General features: G+C 43.6%; 1 non-coding gene across 1 annotated transcript in view; it reads left to right on the forward strand.

The window, feature by feature from the left end:
• Positions 1-21939, forward strand: part of LOC127493201 (uncharacterized) — a 29113-nt gene extending 7174 nt beyond the window's left edge. The window contains exon 3 of the transcript XR_007923285.3: positions 21864-21939. This is a non-coding gene — a transcript (uncharacterized LOC127493201). The remainder of the gene's footprint in view (positions 1-21863) is intronic.
• Positions 21940-22501: the final 562 nt, after the last annotated feature.

Below are 22501 nucleotides of genomic sequence, written 5' to 3' on the forward strand. Positions count from 1 at the left end.
CAGTCTGGCCCAGCCCCAGCCATTGCAGCCATTTGGGGAGTGAACCAGCAGATGGAAGATCTCTCTCTCTCTCTCTCTCTCCTTCTCTTTCTCTACCTCTACCTTTTAAATAAATAAATAATCTAAAAATAGACAATCAAAAACAAACAGATGTATAATGAAAGTTTCATGAAGGTCAAAGCCTAAAACAAAAAAACCAGACATAGTAGAGAACCAAAGAAATCTTAAATAAAAGTCTCTAAAAGCCTCAGAGCAACATCCATGATGAAGAAGCACGATGCCATTAGAGAGAGAGAGAGACAGAGACAGAGAGAGACAGAGTCAGGAGGGAAGAGAAGAAGAGAAAGAAGGATCAGAAAAGAACAACAAAATCTTGAAAATTAAAAACATGAACGATTTTTAAAGTCTATAATGGGAGAGTTAAAGCAGGTGAAGGGGATAGAAAATAAGAAGGAAAAGAGAATTTGAGGAAGGCCCAATACCCATTTTAGTTCTAGAACAAGAATGAAAAAATTCCCAGAAATGGTGACAGTGAGTCTCCAGGACGGAAGGCTCTCCCGGGCCCTGGCACAATGACTGCAAGAAGATGTAAACTAAGAACAGTAGCGACAGAAGAAGGAAGACTCCTCAAAGCTTCTGGAGAGAAAAAGCAGATCACACGACAAGAAGCCGTGCGAGAATAGAACAATCCCTCCAAATTCCGAGAGAACGTGGTTTCCAGTACAGAAGTCTGGTGTGAGAATAGCAGAAAGACACTTGCAGGCATGCAAGAATCCCATAACATTTGTCTGTATTTTCATGGGAGGAAACTGGATAATGTTTTCCACAGAAATGAAGGAGAAAAAAGAACCAAGAAAAATAAAAGAGATGGGATCCAGGAAATGGAATCCCAGCAAAAGATACTCCCGGGGGCCAGCCCTGTGGCATCGTGGTTAAGGCCCCCACCTGTAGAGCCAGCATCCCATAAGGGTGCTGATTCGTGTCCCGGCTGCTCCACTTCTGATCCAGCTCCCTGCTGGTGTGTGTGGGAAAGCAGCAGAACACAGCCTAGGTCCTTGGGCCTCTGCACCCACATGGGAGACCTGGGAAGGCTTCTGGCTCCTGGCTTCATACTAGATCCGCTCCAGCCACTGCAGTCATTTGGGTAGTAAATTAGCAATTGGAGGATCTCTCTCTCTCTCTCTCTCTCTCTCTCTCTCTCTCTCTGTAAATTCTGACTTTGGAATAAATAAATAAATCTTTTTTTTTTTTTTTTTTAAGATACACCCAGGATGATGGTGATGATGAAGGGAAATCCCAGGGAGAACTGGGTAGCAGGCCTCGAGTGAAAGTCTTAGTGTGGGAAGACAGATGGCTCCAGACACAATTGGGATGGATAGATAACCATATACATTTCAGTACTGATAGAGTTTGGAGATAGATTTAATAATAGGTACATAATTAAACTTTTTAGTGGCCGGCACTGTGGCGTAGCGGGTAAAGCCACCACCTGCAGTGCTGGTATCCCATATGGGTGCCAGTTTGAGACCTGGCTGCTCCACTTCTTTTTTTTTTTTTTCCTTAATTTTGTTTCTTTATTTGACAGGTAGAGTTATAGACATTGAGACAGACAGAAAGGTCTTCCTTCTGTTGGTTCATTCCCCAAATGGCCACTACGGCCAGAGCTATGCGAATCCGAAGCCAGAAGCCAGGTGCTTCTTCCCGGTCTCCCATGTGGGTGCAGGGGCCCAAGCACTTGGGCCATCCTCCACTGCCTTCCTAGGCCACAGCAGAGAGCTGGACTGGAAGAGGAGCAATCAGGACTAGAACTTGGCGCCCATATGGGATGCCAGTGCCGCAGGTGGAGGATTAACCAAGTGAGCCACGTTGCCGGCCCCTCCTGCTCCACTTCTGATCCAGCTCTCTGCTATGACCCGGGAAAACAATAGAAGATGGCCCGAGTCCTTGGGCCCCTGCACCCACGTGGGAAACCTGGAAGAAGTTCCTGGCTTCTGGCTTTGGATCAGCCCATCTCTGGCCATTGCAGCCATTTGGGGAGTCAACCAGTGGATGGAAGACCTACCTACCTCTCTCTCTCTCTCTCTCTCTCTCTCTGCCTCTGCCTCTCTGCATTGCTTCCTTTCAAATAAATAAATAAATCTTTTTTTTAAAAAAAAGCTTAAAATAAAAAAAAGTAAATGCAAGTTATTTATAAATAAAAATAAATGCTGGAGTTTAAAATAGTTGCTTTTAGATTAGAGGAGCAACAATAGGAGTGAAGCAAGTGTTTCTGGTTTTATTTATTATTGCTTTTTGATTTATTTTCATTTGGAAGATAGCCAGAGATACACAGAGACTGGCAGAGAGAGATCTTTCATCTGCTCGTTTGCAACAGTGAGGGCTGGGCCAGGCCAAATCTAGAAGCCCAGAACTCATAGATCTCCCATGTGAATGGTGGGGGCCACATGTTTGAGCCATCATCTGTTGTTTTCCAGGGTCTGCATTAGCAGGAAGCTGGATCAAAAGCAGAGCAGCCAGGACTTTGAGCCAGGACTCTGATATGGGCTGCAGGCATCCCAAGGCATCAATCAGTGCACCACAGGACCACCCCTGGTTTTATTTTTAAGCCTCACCTTATTTGACTTTAAAACTGTGTAATTTCAAAAGTATTAATATGAAATATATTTTTAATTTAATGATATTATTTTAGAATTAAATAAAAGGACTAAAAAGTGGCTATAGCAAATTAACTTTCCGATTCAGTATGACAGAGAGAATAGACAATAGGCAGAAAAGAGTTATCTTGGCAGGTCTGATGCCATCCTATGGAACACCTGCTTAACAGAACTGGCGCATAGCTGCCATCTGGAAACTTGGATTTGGAAGGGTTCTCACCACCTTAACTGATAAGAGTGGCTCACTCACTGGGTCTAAACTCTTTATACAAATAGTTGGGCTTATGCTGAGCATCTGAAATCCTGAAGTTTTGGCAGTATCAGTGTGTTAGGCAGTACCAGTGTGACCAGCCTCCAGTAAAAATCGTGAGCAGGTTCTCTAATGTGCTTCCTTGGTAGGTAGAATTTAGTGTGTGTTGTCACAACTCATTATTAAGGTAATTATGTGATGACTCAGGGAAGCCTGGGCCTGGTTTTCTCACCTTGGGCCAGGCTTTGCCCCTTGTGCCACACCCTTTTGCTGATTTTGCTCTACATTGGTCCAGTATAGGCATAGCCTTGAGGACGGCTGCAACCTGAGTCCTGTGATTCCTCTTAACAGATCACTGGGTTTTGGGGTGATTCTTGGTGACCCCTCACACATCTTGTAACCAACTATCCCATTAAAACAATAATATAATTACAGGAATTTGACTTCAGATGCCTGTAATTACGTTCTTACACGTGGTGAATCACTGCTCTCGCACTGCTTTAGAGATTCTTTCTTACTTAGTCCTTGACGTTTAACTGGTTGAGTATGCTGTGTCTGGGTGTGGATCCATTATCAGATCCAGAGTATGTTGAGCTTTTTGAATGTGTAGATTATGCTTTTCACAAATTTTGGGCAGTTTGGGTCGTTATTTCTTTAACTATTCTTTTTGTTTCTTTCCTCTGCTTGTGGAGCTTTCTCACCATGTGTATGGTGGTGCATTTCGTGTTTCCCAGGTCTCTGAGGCTCAGTTAGTTTCCCTTTAGTATTTTTCCCCTGTTTCTCAGAATGAGGACTCTCAGTGTACCTGGCTTTAAGTTTGCTGGTTGTTCTTTCTGCCAGCTCGAATCCACTGTTGAGCCCCACTAATGAATTTTGTATTGCAGTTATTGTACTTCTCAACTCTGGAATGTCTAGTGGGTCCTCTTCTATAATTCAGTCTCTCTGCCAACATTTTCTGTTCGGTAAGACATAACACTCTCCTTCAGTTCTACAGATACTGTTTCCTTTGGGTGTTTGAACATATTTATAATAGCAGATTTAAAGCCTTTGTCTGGTATGTCCAACATCTAGGCCACCCAAGAGAAGTTTCTATTAGCTGTTTCACCGTCTTCCACCAACACACAGTCTTGTGTAAAGGCTGTATTTTCATGTTTCTTTATATGTCTCACAAATTTTTGTTGAAAACTAGACACTTAAAGTAATATAACATGGCAATTCTGGAAATCAATAGGGAGCTACTCCTCAGAATTTGTTATTGTTGCTGCTGCTACTTGTTTACTTATTTTCCTGAACTAATTCTGTAAAGTATGGATTATTTTAAATGTATGACCACTATAGTCTCTGCCTGCTTAGCTTAGTGATTAGTGTGAGGTTTAGGATTTTAGGGTCTGAAGAAGTTGCAGAGATGACCAGTTAAGGCAGAAAAGACTTTCTCTGTAGAAAGGACAGCACAGAGTCTGAAGTAAGGTTGCAGCCCACCCGGACAGTGGGCACTGGGCAGTGAGCAGTGGCTGCTTATTAGAGAGGGGTCATGTGGACGTGTAGAATACCACGTTGCCGGGGGTAAAGCAGGCTTGAAGGTGTAGACAGTCTGTCCAGTTGGCAGTTGTTCAATGAAGGCCATCATTTACGATACATGGTGGTGTTAGTTTGGTGCGTCCCAGGAGAGGCGCTCAAGAAAGCTAGTGCTGGCCAGGGGGTGAAGCCACACCTGGTCACTTAGGGTCATCTACTTGCACATAATTCTATTGGGCTTAAAATTAACTATCTGTGTGTGTCTCAGTGGTCTAGCAGATCGTAATGATTAGGTAATGAGTGGACAGACATTTTCTTCCTGACTTGAATTAGTGAGTCTCCCAGCCTTTGCCTCTGTGTGTGTGTTAGGGCATCCGTGCAAGGCCTCAGCTCCCAGTGAACGGCTCTGCTTTAGTCCGGGTCTTGTTTCTGGGCAGCACACAGCCCTGGGCAGGAACCCAACATGCATGTGGCCTTCTGGACTTTCAGGAATATGTTGAAACTTTTCAGACATATCTACAAACATCCTATTCCCCAGTTTTTCCTTTTAAACTTTTTGTCAACTTCTTTGCCTCAACACTATCACCTCGGGCACCTGAGAACAATTGCCACTGATTGTTTCCAACTCACACTCCAGAGAAAAACTGCTCACGGGGAAGGGAGTCAGCCCAAGTAAAGGCAGGCCCTGGGAGCCCTCTGGCTTCCGTGGAACTGCCAGTCAGATCAAATAACAACGCTCGGAGACAGGCATTTGGGAAACTCCAACCCCTGTGCCCTGAGCAGGCACTGCCGCCTTAGCTGATTTTCACGGCTACCATGGAACTGAGGAGAAAGAAGCGGGAATGGAGCAAGTTAAAATGCCACGGAGCTTGTGGTTCTTACTGGAATTCAGCCACTTTGTGTGTGTGTGTGGATAGATGCTCCTCAGATGTTAGAGCCTTTGGTTAATCTCCAGAGTTCTGAAAATGGCGATTTAACATTTCTTTTCCGCCAGTGCTCTTGCTGCTTTTGTGGAGTAGCGGATTTCTGGAGTCCTTACATTGCTACCGTGAAGGTAGCTCCTGTCACACTGACACTCACACAGTGAACACACAGAAGTCACCTTACAGGATGCTTGTGTTGTTCAGATACAGCTTCCCACAGGCCCCTTCAACCTTGCTCTGAGGTCCTGCAATCTTGTCATCTCAAGAATACCGTATAGCTGGAACCATACGGTGTTTAACCTGTGGGGATTGGCTGTTTGCACTCAGCCTCATTCTCCAGAGATATATCCAGCTTGTTGCCCTTCTCAATCATTTGTTCGTTATTATTGCTAAGTAATAATCTATCATATGGACCTACCACAGCCTGTTTCACCCCTGACCCGTAAGAGGACATGTAAGTTGTTTACATTTTGAAGCTCTTATGGCTAAAGCTGCTATGAAGGTTTGTGTACAGGTAATCCTGTGAACCTGTGTGTTCCTCTGGACTAGGTGTCCAGGAGTGCAATTGATGAGTCATGTGGCGTTTGCATGGTTAGAGATTCTTTCCTCCCTTCCTTTATATTGTTTTTTCTTCCTTTCTTTCTGTTTTAAGAGGCTGCCATTCTGTTTTCCAGGATAGCTATACTATTTTACATTCCCACCAACAGTCCGAATAATCCAGTTTATCTGCATCCTTGCCAGCATTTGATATTGTCAAAATTTATTATTTTAGCTATAATGATGACTGTATGTTAATATTTTTATTGTGAATTAAATTTGCATTTCCCCAACGGCTAATGATAGTAAGAATCTTCATATGTGCTCATTTGCCCTCTATCTATCCTCTTAGCAAATCGCCTGTTACTATCATTTATTCATTTTCTAATTAAGTTTATTATTGTTGAGATTTGAGATTTACTAGTCCTTTGCTGAAAATTTGGCTTGAAAATCTTTTCTTCAATTTTAGTCTTTCTTTTCATTTTTTAAAAATTTATATAATTTTAAAGATTTATTTATTTATTTGAAAGACAGAGCATCAGAAAAGATGAAGCAAATAGGATGAGACAAAGAGATTTTCCATCTGCTGCTTCACTCCCCAATGGCCATAATAACCAGATCTGGACAGGCTGAGTCCAGATCCTGATCTCCCAATACAGGCAGGCGTCAGGGCCCCAAGTACTTGGCCATTATCCGCTGCTTTCCCAGGCATGTTAACAGGAAGCTGGATCAAAAGCAGAGAAGCTGGGACTTGAATTGAAACTGATATGAGATGCTGGCATTGCAAGCAGTGGCTTAATTCACTTTACTACAGCATCAACCCCTCTTTTCATCTTCTCAACAGGGTTTTTGGTAAAGCAAAAGTATTTTTTATGAATTCCAGTTTATCAATTTTTGCTTTTATGGATCATGTTTTTGATGCCAAATCTAAGCAATTTTTGCCTGATGCTAGTTCTCAAATATTTTCTCCAATTTTTTCCCTAAAAGTTCTATCATTTCATGCTTTACAATCAAGTCTGTGATCTCTTTTGAATCAATTTTTATGTACAGAATGAGACTTGTGTTGCGGTTCATGGAGTTTTGCCTGTGGATGACCAATTACGTTAGCACTATTTGTAGAAAAGACTGTCTTTCTTCCATCAAATTGCCTTTGCACCTTTATCAAAAATTTTGGGATTTTTGTGTAGATCTAATTCTGTTCTCTATTCTGTTCTTTTGATCTGTGGGCCTATCTCCCTGCCAATGCCATGTCATCTCAATTTGTGTAGCTCTATAAAACATCTTATAATTGGGTAGACTGGTCCTCCTACTTTTTCTTTGAAATTTTTTGGTTATTCTAGTACTTTTACCTTTTCATGTAAATTTGGAAATAATTTTGTCTATTCTGTATAAAACTTTAGTGGGACTTTTTTAAAAGGACTTACTGGGGCTGGCGCTGTGGCATAGTGGGTCAAGCTGCCACCTGTAGTGCCGGCATCCCATATGGGTGCTGGTTCGAGTCCCAGCTGCTCCACTTCCAATCCAGCTCTTGCTAATGGCCTGGGAAAGCAGCCTTGGGCCATCTTCCGCTGCTTTTCCAGGTCATTAGCAGGAGCTGGATAGGAAGTAGAGCAGCCAGACTCGAACTGGAGACCATATAGGGAGCCAGTGCCTGCAGGCAGAGGCTTAACCTGCTATGCCATAGTACTAGCCCCTTGGTGGGACTTTAGTAGAAATGGCATTAAGTTTTTAAGTTTCTGAATACATGAGGGATTTTTTCTTTATTTCATTGCTATTAACATATAATTTAATTTCATCGTAGTCAGAGTATAATTAATATAGCAATTCTGTAAAATTTCCTGAGACTTGATTTATGGGCTAGTATTTAATTTTTATAAATGTTCCACCCGAACTTGAGAAGAATGAATATTCCCTAATTTTTAGGTTCAGAATTCTATTGTGTGGCCAACGATTAATTATGTTCTTCAAATCTTCTATATTTTTACTGATTTGTGTGTGTGTGTGTGCCTGTGCACACATGCATGTGTCTACTTAAGACTCCCTGGTGTATTTTTAAAATTATGTAACGAGCCAGTTGTTCCCTAGTAATGTTTTTGTCTGAAAATCCATTTTCTCTGGTATTTCTATAACTACCTCAGCATTCTTTTGTTAGTGTTTGTCTCAATTCATCATTTCTTTTACTTGCAACCTCTTGCGGCCTTATGTTCTAGGTGAGCCTATTGTAAATAGGTAGTGCTAGATTCTGTTTCATTTTAAGTATCTCCATCCTGACTGGCACTGCCAGCTCCCTGATTTCAATGTCACTGTGATACATTCACCTTCCTTCTGTCATCTTATTTCGTGTGCTTCATACTTGTTCACTTTCCCTGCCTCCCCATACTCACACTTCCTGCTTCAGTTTGGATTTTCCCCATCTGATTACCGTTTCTTGTATCTATTCTCTCCTGGTTTGGAAAATGTACAATTCTAATTTTATTCCTTTGTGGTTTCCATTGAAATTTTACCGTGAGTACATACTTAAGTCTTGAGTTTATCAGCACTATAAGTCTTGTCCTAGACAATTCAAGAAGCCTAGAACTCTCTTACCCTACCTACCCAGACTTCTGATTTCCTAGTACAATTTTCCAGTATTTTAGACTTATCCTTTTGAGTTTGGTTTCTGTGACAAAGTGATACATTCACATTGTTCCAAAGCTGCAGATATAAAATGGTGTATAGCAAAAAATCTTCCTCCCATATTTGTCCCCATCTGCTCAGTTCTCATGGAAGATCACTTTTTTTAGTTTATTATATATCGCTGCAGAATTGCATTAAGCACAAACAAATATGGACATAGGTTTTTAGTATTTCACACCTCCTCTTGATGGAACAGATAGCATGCCACACTCACTGCTTGGCGCTTTGGTTTTTTCATTTGGTATATCTTGGAGATCTGTCCGTATCAGTGCATAGAGATCACCCTCATTTGTTTTTTAATAGTTACTCATGTTTTATCATATGAATTACCATCATTTAGTTACCAGTCTCATTCTGATGAAATTTGGCTTGCTTTCAGCCTTGTTATTGCAAGCAGTGCTATAAAAGAATAACCTTGGGGCCGGCATTGTGGCCTAGTTGGTAAAGCTGCCATCTGCAACACCATCCCATATAGGTCCCAGCTGCTCCACTTCGGATCCAGCTCCCTGCTAATATGCCTGGGAAAGCAGCGGAGGATGGCCCAAGTGCTTTTGCCCCTGAGTCCACATGGGAGACCCGGAGGAAGCTTCTGGCTCCTGGCTTCAGCTTGGCTCAGTCATGGCCACTGTGGCCATTTGGGGAGTAAATCAGTGAGGGGAAGATCTTTCTTTCTGTCTCTCCCTCTCTCTCCATAATTCTGCCTTTATTTAATAAAAAGAAAAATCTTTTTAAAAATCCTATTAAAATAAATAGCCTTATACATGTATCAGTTCCCACATGTGATCGAGTGTCTGTGGGATAAATCACCCACAGTGGAATTGCTGGACCAAAAGCTACATGCATTGTGAATTGCAGTAGGGCTCCACAGGGCCATAGTGGTCCACACTCACCCAGGCCTGCATGAGTGCCTGCTTTAATACAGCTTCATCGGCAGACTGTATTACCACTCTAGGGTTTTTGCCAATTTGATAGGTGAAAAAGTGGTATTTTGGTTTTAGTTTGAATTTCTATTATTATAAGAACATTTGGGCATCCTTTTCTGTGTTGAATGCCATTTTAAAATTACCTTTTCCCTAAGAGCTGATAAGTATTCCTACAGAAATAATAGGGATATTAGCTTCTTAGGGCCATTTTACCATACCTTTATCCAATTAAAATAGGACAAAATGAGTGGAACTGCACACTTAAAATCTGTCCCCTTTCACTGTTTATAAATTATATTTCTAATATTCCTTTTTAAAGATTTTCCTTTCTCTAACACTTTGTCAAAAATAATTTTACCCTATATTTGTGGGTTTATTTCTTAACTCTTGATTCAATAACATTGATTTGTTTGTCCTGCCAGTATCAAACTCTCTTAGCTTTATCATAAGGCTTGAAGGCAGGTAGATTAAAGTCTACCAAATTGCTTTCCTTTCTCCAAGGAGATGGTGAGTATTCTGTGTTCTTTGCAGTTTCACATAAATTTTAGAGTCAGCTTGTCAATTCCCATAATAAAACTTTCTGAGATTTTGATTGGGATTGTGTTGGGTCTATTATATCCTTGTGGGGGAATGGAGATGGTCTTCCAGCCCACTCCTAGAGGTGTTTTTCTACATATACACATGTTTAATCTCACTCAGAAGTCTTGGGTGTGTGTGGGTGTGTGTGTTTAAGATGTATTTATTTATTTGAGAGGGAAAGGGAGAGACAGAGAAAGAAGCCTTCTATCTGCTGGCTCATTTCCCAGATGGCCTCAAAAGCCAGAGCTGGGCCAATCCAAAGCCGGGAGCCAGGAGCTTCTTCTGGGTCTCTCACGTGGGTTCAGGGGCCCAAGCACTCAGGCCATCCTCCGCTGTTTTTTCCAGGCCATTAGCAGGGAGCTGGATCAGAAGTAGAGCAGCCAGAACTTGAACTAGCACCTATAAGGGATGCCAGCACCGTAGGCAGAGGCTTAACCTACTATGCCACAGCACTGCCCCCTTTCTGTTTGTATTTAAAGATTTGTTTTATGTACTTGAAAGACAGAATACAGAGAGGAAGAAAGAGAGGGAGATAGAAAGGGAGAGAGAGAGGAGGGGGGGGGAGAGAGGGGGAGAGAGAGAGGGAGAGAGATCTTCCATCTGCTGGTTCACTCCCCAAATTGCTTCAATGGCTGAAGCTGGGCAGATCTGAAACCAGGAGCCAGGAGCTTCTTCCAGGTCTCCCATGCGGGTGCAGGAGCCCAAGGACTTGAGCCATCTTCTACTACTTTCCCAGGCCATAGCAGAGAGCTGGATCAGAAATGGAGCAGCTGGGACTTGAACCAGCGCCCATATGGGTTGCCAGCACTGCAGGCGGCGGCTTTATCTACTATGCCACAGCACCAGCCCCAGTACTTTCTGTTTTTATGTGATTGTGTAGAAGACATTTTTGCTGATTAGTATTGTTTGTTTTTCCATATATGCAAATTTTAAAACAAAGTTGTTTGGTTTAAAAAACTAAAAAACAAAGATTTTTAAAAAGAGGAAATTTTATATTTTAAAAAAGCAAAATGAAACATCTTTCATGCAGTTTTTACTATCTGAAAACAGGTCTTATTCTTCAATTCTGTTGAATGCTTCAATAATTTCAGAGTTTTTGAGTTTTCTTTTCTCTCTGTAGTTCTTGGATTTCCTTAAGTTTCTTATTAAAGTTATTGTTGAGCATTTTATATTTTTGTTGTTATAGTACAGAATTCTTTCCCTACAGTCTGTTTTCTGATAATTGTTTGTATATATGAAAATTATTATGTTCATATGTTAATTTTTCTGTTGTACTTTACTGGATTTTATTATGGTTTGCAGTAGTTTTTAACCACTATCTTTCATCTTCCCTGTATACAGTCATGTTGTCTGCAGTAGTAATGACTTTACTCTCTCCATTCCATGGACTTCTTTTTTTTTTTTTTTTTAATTTGACAGGTAGAGTTATAGACAGTGAGAAAGACAGAGAGAAAGGTCTTCCTTCCGTTGGTTCAGCCCCCAAATGGCCGCTACGGTTGGTGCTGGGCTGATCCGAAGCCAGGAGCCAGGTGCTTCTTCCTGGTCTCCCACAGGTGCAGGGGCCCAAGGACTTGGGCCATCCTCCACTGCCCTCCTGGGCCACAGAAGAGAACTGCACTGGAAGAGGAGCAGCCGGGACTAGAACCCGGTGCCCATATGGAATACTGGTGCCACAGGTGGAGGATTAACCAAGTGAGCTAGCGCCGGCCCCTGGACTACTACTACTTCTTCTTCTTCTTCTTCTTCTTCTTCTTCCTTCTTCCTTCTTTTTTTAAGATCTATTTATTATTTATTTGAAAGGCAGAGTTACACAGGAGAGGTGGGGCGGGGGGGTCTTCCATCTACTGGTTCACTCCCCAATTGGCTGCAATGGCTGGAGCTGCACTGATCCAAAGCCAGGAGCCAGGAGCTTCTTCCAGGTCTCCCACACAGGTGCAGGAGCCCAAGAACTTGAGCCATTTTCTGCTGCTTTCTCAGGCCATTAGCAGAGAGCTGGATAGGAAGTGGAGCAGCTAGGTCTCGAACCAGTGCCCATATGGGATGCTGGCACTGCAGGCGGTGGCCTTATGTGCTACACCACAGTGCTGGCCCCTCCATGGACTTCTGGTGTTTTTTTTTTGTTTTTTTTTTGTTTTGTTTTGTTTTTTTTGACAGGCAGAGTGGACAGTGAGAGAGAGAGACAGAGAGAAAGGTCTTCCTTTGCCGTTGGTTCACCCTCCAATGGCCGCCGCGGCCAGCGTGCTGCGGCCGGCGCACCGAGCTGATCCGATGGCAGGAGCCAGGAGCCAGGTGCTTTTCCTGGTCTCCCATGGGGTGCAGGGCCCAAGCACCTGGGCCATCCTCCACTGCACTCCCTGGCCACAGCAGAGGGCTGGCCTGGAAGAGGGGCAACCGGGACAGAATCCAGCGCCCCGACCGGGACTAGAACCCGGTGTGCCAGCGCCGCTAAGCAGAGGATTAGCCTAGTGAGCCGCGGCGCTGGCCGACTTCTGGTGTTTTTAAATTCGTCATGTTGATAGCATCTTCAGATAACATTCATGTGTTGTTAATACTCATGGTGGTAGACATCTTTGTCTTTTCCCAGTTTTGGTGTAATTGCTCATTCTGTTTTCTCTTTAAGCAATCGTGTCCGTACTGAGGGTATAAATGTATTTTGTAATGTTAAGGAAGGATTTTCAGGCTGGCGCCACGGCTCAATAGGCTAATCCTCCGCCTTGCAGCGCAGGCACACCGGGTTCTAGTCCCGGTCGGGGCACTGGATTCTGTCCTGGTTGCCCCTCTTCCAGGCCAGCTCTCTGCTGTGGCCAGGGAGTGCAGTGGAGGATGGCCCAAGTGCTTGGGCCCTGCACCCCATGGGAGACCAGGAGAAGCACCTGGCTCCTGGCTTCGGATCAGCACGATGCACCAGCCGCAGCACACCGGCTGTGGCGGCCATTGGAGGGTGAACCAACGGTAAAGGAAGACCTTTCTCTCTGTCTCTCTCTCTCTCACTGTCCACTCTGCCTGTAAAAAAAAAAAAAAAAAAAAAAACAAAGGAAGGATTTACATATTACTATTGTTTACAGTATTGTTTTAATGAAAATTGTGAAACTTTGTAAAAAGACTCGTTTTCTGTGAAAATAATATTTACGTATATTGAGCTACGTCTTACGTGATGTAGTAGGCAGAATCTAAACTACAATAACCCTTACCAATGACCCCATTTTTTTAGAATCCCCTCTGCTTCAGGGTGGAGATGTTTTGTGAAACACAATGGCATTCCCATCATCATCTTGCGATGTGGCAAGGGTAAAGGGATTTACTGATGTCATTAAGGTCCCTAATCAGTTGACTTTATAAATTAAGGACTTATTTATTTGAGAGAGAGAGAGACCTTTCAACTACTGGTTCCAGGGCTAGGCCTGACCAAAGCCAGGAGCCCAGAACTCCATCCAGGTCTCCCACATGGTTAGCAGGAACTAAGTACTTGGGCCATCATCATCTGCCTCCCAGGTACATTAGGAGGAAGCTGGATCAGAGGCATGGAGTAGTCAGGGTCAACCAGGCATTTTGGGCCGGCGCCGCGGCTCAATAGGCTAATCCTCCGCCTAGTGGCGCCGGCACACCGGGTTCTGGTCCCGGTCGGGGCACTGGATTCTGTCCTGGTTGCCCCTCTTCCAGGCCAGCTCTCTGCTATGGCCAGGGAGTGCAGTGGAGGATGGCCCAAGTCCTTGGACCCTGCACCCCATGGGAGACCAGGAGAAGCACCTGGCTCCTGGCTCCTGCCTTCAGATAGGCGCAGTGTGCCGGCCACAGTGCTCTGGCCGCGGCAGCCACTGGAGGGTGAATCAACGGAAGGAAAGGAAGACCTTTCTCTCTCTCTCTCACTGTCCACTCTGCCTATAAAAAAAAAAAAAAAAAAAAAAAAAAAAAAAAAAAAAAAAAAAACCACACACACACACAAACAAAAAAAAACCAGGCATTTTGATATGGGATGTAGGTGGCCCACAGCTTAACCACCTGCACAGTAACGCCCACCTCTAAGCAGCTGGCTCTGTGTTGATCAAAGGGTATTACACTGAGTGAGCCTGCCCTACTCAGGTAAAAGAGGGCTTGGGACCTTCCTTGAGCTCAGAGACGCTTCCTGCTGGCTCTGAAGGAGCCGACCATCCTAAGTTGTCTTTTTTAAAAGATGTATGTTTTTTTAAAGGCAGAACATCACAGAGAGGGAGAGACAGATCGTTTCACTCTCCGAATGTCTTCAGTAGCCAGGACTGGGCCAGGCTTCATGAAGCCAGGAGCCAGACACTCAAGCTGGGTCTCCCACCCGGGTGGCAGGGGCCCAGGCTACCTTTCCCTGCCTTCCAGGCACCTTAGCCGGGAGCTGGATCAGATGCAGAGCAACTGGACTCGAACTGGTACTCCAGTATGGGATATGGGATGCCAGTGACTTAACTGGCTGCACACAACACTGGCCCTGAGTTTTATAGCTGCAAAGAAGTGTTTTAATTTTGGCAACAACCACATGAACTTGGAAGAGCATGTGGGCTGCAGCCTGGCTGACATCTTGATTGTGGCCTTGTGAGATTCTGAAAAGATGACCCAGGAATCTGTTTTGACAATTTTTTTTTCCTTAAAATAGTACATTGCAGGACAAGCATTTGGCCTAGCAGTTAAGACTGATTAAGAAGCCCATAGCCCCATAGCAGAGTGCCTGGGTTCAGTTTCTGGCTCTGGATCCTGACTCTAGCTTACCGCTATGTGAACCCAGAGGCAGCAGAGATGGCCCAAGTGATTGGGTTCCTGCCACCAACATGGGAGACTGGGTTAAATTCTCAGTTTCTGCCTTCAGTCCCTGGCCAGGACCGGGCCACTGCAGGCATCTGGAGAGTGAACCAGCAGATGAGAATTTCTTTTTCTTTCTCCCTCAAGGTGTATCTCAAATAAATATTTTTAAAATGTAATACATTGCATTCAGTTTTTCAAAACTGTTTGCATAAAGTAATTTTGCAAATGATCTTGGGGCCGGTGCTGTGGCACAGCGAGTAAAGCCAACGCCTACAGTGCCTGCATCCCATATGGGTGCCAGTTCAAGATCCGGCTGCTCCACTTCTGATCCAGCTCTCTGCTATGGCCTGGGAAAGCAGAAGATGGCCCAAGTCCTTGAGCCCCTGCACCTGCATGGGAGACTGGGAAGGAGCTCCTGGCTCCTGGCTTTGGATCGGTGCAGCTCCAGCTGTTGTCATCTGGAGAGTGAACCAGCGGGTGGAAGACCTCTCTCTCTCTCTTTGCCTCTCCTTCTCTCTCTGTGTAACTCTGACTTTCAAATAAATAAATAAATCTTTTTTTTTTTTTTAAAGAAAATGATTCTATAAATTTTTTTTCTGTCATGTCTTATTTTGTGAATTTGTGATTTCTCCCATCTTCATTAGGTGAGATTAGAATTATCTTTTTTATTTTTTCTACATTTTAATCAACTTTCATGTTTGTGTTTTTGCTTATTCATTTCTGCTTTTACTTTCATTTTTCTCTTTATTCCTTACTTTATTATTTTGTTCTTTTTTCTATCTTTTTGAGCAGTATGTTGATTTTAGTTTATTATTTTTCCCTCACCTCAGCCCCCGCTCTGGCCCTCCAAGGGCACTTTCTGGTCAGCAGCTCTTCCTGGCACCTGCTCTGAGCAATATGTTTGATTCAGTTATTGTCCTTGTTTTTCACGGATAGAAGCATTTAGGCACTGTTTTAGATCCCCCAGGTTCTAATATATAATTTTACATTATCATTCTGTGGAAATTCTACAAAATCAATTTTTAGTTCCTCTCTGACCAAAAAGAGAGTGTTTTTAAGTTTCTAGGAATAAAAAGCTTTTGTTTTCTGACTTTGTTGTTATTTCCTATATGTGAGTTCAGAGAATGTAATCTGTGTGATCTCTACTTTTGAGAATTGAGTGAGGTTTCCTCTGTGTGTATGTGTTTCTTTTGCTTATATGCATGTGACTAACAAATACTGAAACAGTAAATTAAGGTATTATCCTGATAGTATGTTTCTAGTTCTTTTTATATCTCCTATCATGTCTTCTCTATTAATTTCACTACCATACTATGTTACATATGTATTAAAATGGTTGAATCTCTATTGTGAATTGCGTGTTTTAGAACTATGTAGAAATCTTCTTTGCCTCATTTAATTTTTTGTGCCTGCATTCCCCCTCTCTGAAATGAAGAGCAAGATGCCAGCTTTTTAAAAAAATTCACATTTATCTATTACATTTTTTCGAATTTATTTTATTTATTTGAAAGAGTTATAGAGAAAGGGAGAGACAGAGAGAGAAGTCTTCCATCTGATGGTTCACTCCCCAAATAGCCACAATGGCTGGAGCTGAGCCAATCCAAAGCCAGGAGCCAGGAGCTTCTTCCAGGTCTCCCACTTGGGGCCCAAGGACTTGGACCATCTTCCACTGCTTTCCCAGGCCATTAGCAGGGAGCTGGATTGGAAGTGGAACAGCTGGGACTTGAACCAGCACCCGTATGGGATGCTGGTGTTGCAGGCTGATGCTTTAACCCACTGCACTACAGCACCAGCCCTACCTATTCTATTTTTAAAATTTATCTGCTGTATATTCTTTTGCATTCTACCTTTCTGAATTACTATTGTTTGGGTAAATAATTTTATTTTAATGGGTAATTTAAACTGATTTATACTTATTGACATGTTAGGCATGTTTGTTTTGAGTTGTCACTACTTTTTAAAATTTAAATCTTTCAGTATGTTAAATGTCCTTTTCTGTTTATTGTTATTTGTCTGATAGCTACAAATGTTTGCACATTTGTTGCAATGTTACTTTCATTATTGTAGTTTTATGTGATACCTTAATTCTCTATTTTCTTATTTAGCATGAATTACCTAGTATGGTTAATGTTAAAATCATTGTGTTTTGTCTTTTTTTTTTTTTTTTTTTTTTTTTTGACAGGCAGAGTGGACAGTGAGAGAGAGAGACAGAGAGAAAGGTCTTCCTTTGCCGTTGGTTCACCCTCCAATGGCCGCCGCGGCTGGCGCGCTGCGGCCGGCGCACCGCGCTGATCCGATGGCAGGAGCCAGGATCCAGGTGCTTTTCCTGGTCTCCCATGGGGTGCAGGGCCCAAGCACCTGGGCCATCCTCCACTGCACTCCCTGGCCACAGCAGAGGGCTGGCCTGGAAGAGGGGCAACCGGGACAGAATCCGGCGCCCCGACCGGGACTAGAACCCGGTGTGCCGGCGCCGCTAGGCGGAGGATTAGCCTATTGAGCCGCGGCGCCGGCCTGTGTTTTGTCTTTTCACACCCCTCCTTTTCTTCTGTATTCCAGTGTAGTCAATATGATCTTTGTATTTACTTTTGAGGTGTTCAGTGTGACTTTACTTCTATCACTTAATGTGTAAGCTCCGATGTATTATTTGATCTCAGTTATTACAGATGAGGCAAGTGTACAACTATTTTCTATTGTCTTTCCTTCCTTCCCCTGCATTTCTTTGTCCTATCATTTACAGATTTTCAGATCACATTGCATTTATATTCTGATTTGCTGCCCTGATCTCATATTTCATCCTACTCCAGTAATTACATATTAGACTAAATGTTCAGCACCATCCTTCAGCCCTGGCCTTTGCAATCATCTTTCAGTTAGCTAAGGCTCGTCCCTGAGTGGTTTGCTCAAGGACAGCTCAGAGGAACGATACACCCCGAGTCAGCAGGTGTCCACGGTCTCTATACGTGAAAAACAACTGGCATGGTATATCCTTGGCCCACACTTTGTTTCTAAAGTATCGTTCTGCAGTTCTGAGTATTACTGTGAAGAAACCTGAAGACAGTCTTCTTTTGTCTTTTGTAAGTTACTTTATTTTTGTGGGTTCAGACACATGGCTGCTTGGCCAAGATCCAAGAACACCATCCGGTCTCCCACATGGGTGGCAGAACTCAAGTACCTGAGTCATTGGCAAATCTTCCCTGGGCACATTAGCAGGGAGCTGGATTAGAAACAGAGTAGCTGGGACTTGAAATTGGCCCTTGGACATGGAATGTGGACTTGACCTGCTGCACCACAATGCCTGCCCTTCAGCCAGTTCTTTAGAGGCCAGTAATCAGTTTTCCCTGGAGCAAGGTATGTTCCTTGACTCAAAAAAAAAAAAAAAAAAAAAAAAGAAAAGAAAGAAAGAAAGAAAGAAAAAGAAATCAGGTCTTCTTTTATTTCAGCAAAGATTTGAAATCTATATCTTGAAGTATATGTGGCTCTAAATCATAAATATGTAACAGTTCCATTCATTTTTCTTCTTCAGAGATTTCAACTATTTGTGGAGTTAGATATTCTTTGCCTGTCTTCTACATCTATCATTTTCTCTCCATTCCTGAGTTAGGTTAGCGTCTAGCCACATGTGACCATTTAAGTTAAAGTGAAACAGAATATTAGGACAAGGGTTTGCCCTTGCATCTGAGACTCCAGTTGGAATGCCCGCATCCCATATCAAAGTGCCTGGGTTGGATTCCTATTCCAGCTCCTAACTCCAGCCTCCCATTGGTGCAGCCCCTGGGAGACAGCAGGTGATGGCTCAAATGGTTGGGTCCCTGCCACCCATGTGGAAGATGCAGATTCGGTTCTCAGCTCCTATTCCAGTCCCAGCCAGCTCTGGCCTTTGTGGGCATTTGGGTTAGTAAGCCAGTAGATGAGAGTTTTCTCTGTCAGTCTCTCTTTCTCTCTCTCTCTCTCTCTCTCTCTCTCCCCCTCACCCTTCTGAATAAATCAAAATTAGTAACTGCTTTTTAAAATATTTTTATTTATTTGAGAGGTAGAGTTACAGAGTGATGGAGAGACAGAGGGAAAGGTCTCCATCCGCTGGTTCATTCCCCAGATAGCCTCAGTGTTTGGAGCTGGACCGCTCAGAAGCCAGGAGCCATGCACTTATTCCAGGTCTTCCACATGGGTGCAGGGGCCCAAGCATTTGGGCCATCTCCTACTGCTTTCCCAGACCATAAGCAGAGAGCTGGATCAGAAGAGGAACAGCCAGGACACAAACCGGTGACCGTATCAATGCCAGTGCCCCAGGCAGAGGCTTAGCCTACTATGCTACAGCGCCGGCCCCCCAAATTTTAACTATTGAATGAAAGGTAAATTTCAGCCCCCTCAGTCACACCAGCCACATTTCACATCATCAGGAGCCACATGTGGTCACAGCTACCCTGTTGGATAGCACAGGTTTAGACCACTTCCATCATTCCAGAAAATTCTACTGGATGGGGCCACTGATTTGAACTCTTTCTTTGTTTCCATTTCATTTTGGTTGCTTTGCTCACTGCTGTCCTCCATGTCCCCTTTGTCTCAGTCCCTTGTCTGGTGATTCATCTCTTATCTTTGGCTATTCCTTTCTACTCTTCCTGATGGTATCTTTGTAGTGATAATGCTCCAATTCCTTTTTTTAAAAAAATTATTATTGCTCTTTATGGATTTTCCTGGCCCAGCCCTTTGTAGGTGTCTCCATCTGTGAATCTATTTTGTGGGTATTTTCTGAGCTCTGCCAGCTCTGGGCCATGTCTCTGTTTTCCTTTTGTTATTCTACCTACATAGCTGTTGAGCAGTTGCTTTCTTTCTGGTGATCTCCAGCTTTCTGAGCTCTTGTGGTGGTAAAGGATGTTGGTTGCCCACTGGAGGATGAGCCTTCTACCCACAGGAAATGCAGTTTTGCTGGTGTTTTCTGAGACCTGACACCTCTGGCCCCTTTGTGTTTCCTTCATCCCCTGTGGCGTCTGCTGTACTTAATCTCCATGCAGCTCCTGTGATGTTGTGGCAGTACTCACGCATTATTGAGTCTATAGATGATAACTACCACCCAGCCTTACTGAAAATAGAGTTTACTGGTTTTTATGCCCCATATGTCTCACCGTTTTTCTAAGACATCTTCAATAAGAGAAACTGCTTTCACCAATCCCTCTTTACCATAAGCCTTGACTTTTGTTTAACATCTTAGACATCTTCATTATAATCATTTTGCAAAATGTTTGTTCTGATGTATTGTTTAAAGATTATTTATTTGAGAGGCAGAGAGAGAAAGAGATCTCACATCCACTGGTTCACTCCCCAAATGGCCCCAACAGCTGGAGCTGAGCCAATTCAAAGCCAGGAGCCAGGAGCTTCCTCCAGGTCTCCCATGCAGGTGCAGGGGCCCAAGCACTTGGGTCATCTTCCACTGCTTTCCCAGGCCACAGCAGAGAGCTGGAAGAGAAGTGGAGCAGCTAGGGTCTGGAACCAGCACCCATATGGGATGCCGGCGCTGTAGCTGGATGGGATGCTGGTGCTGTAGCTGGCAGCCTTACCGGCTATGCCACAGCCTTCTGATGTTTTCTTTCTTTCTTTCTTTCTTTCTTTCTTTCTTTCTTTCTTTCTTTCTTTCTTTCTTTCTTTCTTTCTTTCTTTCTTTCTTTCTTCATTTGAGAGGTAGAGTTACAGACAGAGGGAGAGACAGAGAGAAAGGTCTTTCTTCCATTGGTTTACTCCTGAAATGGCCGCCACAGCCAGGGCTGTGCCGATACGAAGCCAGGAGCCAGGAGCTTCTTCCCGGTCTCCCATGTAGGTGCAGGGGCCCAAGCACGTGGGCCATCTTCCACTGCTTTCCCAGGGCCACAGCAGAGAGCTAGATTGGAAGAGGAGCAGCCAGGACTAGAACTGGTGCCCATATGGGATGCAGGCGCTGCAGGCGGAGGATTAACCTCCTGTGCCACTGCGCCGTCCCCACTTACCATTCTTTCTTACACATTGTATCTTCTTCTTATTCTCTACCTACAATACATTCTTTAGAAATTTCTTCAGATAAAATCTATTGGATTTTGTTTATCTGAAAACATCTTTAATTCATCATTTTTCTTGAAAGATAAATTTTTGGTGCACAGTTTTAGTTTGATAACTATTTTCTCTCAGCACTGCAAACACTATTCCAATACTCTGGAATTTATTACTGCTATTAAGAAGTCTGCTGTTAGTTTATTCTTCCTTTTAGATAGTCTGCCTTTTTTCTTTAGCTGCTTTTAAAACCTTCTCTTTGTCTTTGGCGTTCTGAGTTTTTGTATATTGTGTTTAGATGTGGCTCTCTTTTTAAAAAAATTATTTATTTTTATTTCTTTGAAAAGCAGAGCAAGACATGGAGAGAGAAAGCACACTCCCATCCTCTGATTTACTCCTCAAGTGCCTAGATTGGCCAAGGCTGGCTCGGTCTGAAGCCAGAAGCTAGGTGCTCAACTCAGGTCTCCCACATGGGTGGCGGGAAGCCAATTACTCGAGCCATTGCTGCTGCTTCCCAGGGTGTGCACTCGTGGAAAGCTGAAGTCAGGCGTGAGAGCCAGAACGGAAACCCGGGCACGGCAGTGTGGGTTTTGGGCATCCCAACTGTGAGGCCAATGCCATCCACCGTACCTGCTCCGTGCCTGCTGTGGGGCTCTGGCTGGTATGTGCAAGCTTCCCCTTGTGCAATATGGACCACATCCTCTTTACTTTTACACAGGAGCTCAGGAGCTGGGGTTTCTTACCAAATTTACCTTCGTGAGGGTGCTGGGTCCTTGGTAATTGTGTCCTTGAACTTTTCCCGTTGGCTGTGGTGGTATAAGATCTGCTCCAGAACAGCAGGACTGAGTTCTGTTAGGATTTGCCCACCCCTACTTGGAAGCAGCAGTCTTCTCTTCCCCTGATGGTCTAGAATATTCAGGAGCAGCCTCCCCAGTCAACACTACGAACCCCTTTTTTGCCTAAGGACGTGTGGTGTAAGAGACCAAATGACCAGCTCTGGAAACATTGTTTTGTCTTTTTATAGATGCAGTAATCTCTTGTATTCTCAAATCCCAAATCAGCAGAGCCCCAAGTTATGGAGAGAAGAAGCAATAACTTGGTGAGTAAGTCTTTAAAGTTCATCTCCAAAGGTACTCTCCCACTTCCGCCACACTGTTTCCATCCTGTACATTCTAATTATAGGATCCTGGAAAGTCAACCACCCAGACTGGCTCTAAGGTTTCTATAGAATATACATACCTGTATATTCTAATTAATAGCACATAAACATACATTGGCTTATGATTCAAAACATAAAATATATCCTGCCTGCCAGCACCCAACCTAGACACAACTGGCTCTCCAATAGGCATCCTCTTGTTCCATAAGGCAAGCTGCTGGACTAGGCATGGTGGGATTGTGAATCACACATTCATACGACTTAACCGTGTCTTCAGAGATGGCTGGTGCCCAATCTTATATGAGTATTTTATATCTCTTGTAGCCAAGCTAAAATGTTGCTTGGAATGCCCAGCTTCATAGCTGGATGGCTCATAGCTATGGTAACAAAGGGCAGCTTTGTTACGCGAATTTGGGTTCCTCCAGGACCCAGGAGCAAGGCCAGGGCCATTTCTCAAAATGAAAATAATCACTTGCTTATGAGGCCTTGGCTTCACTCTGTAA

This window comes from Oryctolagus cuniculus, chromosome 5 (assembly GCF_051225735.1).
Source record: "Oryctolagus cuniculus isolate XC-2025 breed Fujian yellow rabbit chromosome 5, ASM5122573v1, whole genome shotgun sequence".
NCBI lineage: Eukaryota > Metazoa > Chordata > Mammalia > Lagomorpha > Leporidae > Oryctolagus > Oryctolagus cuniculus.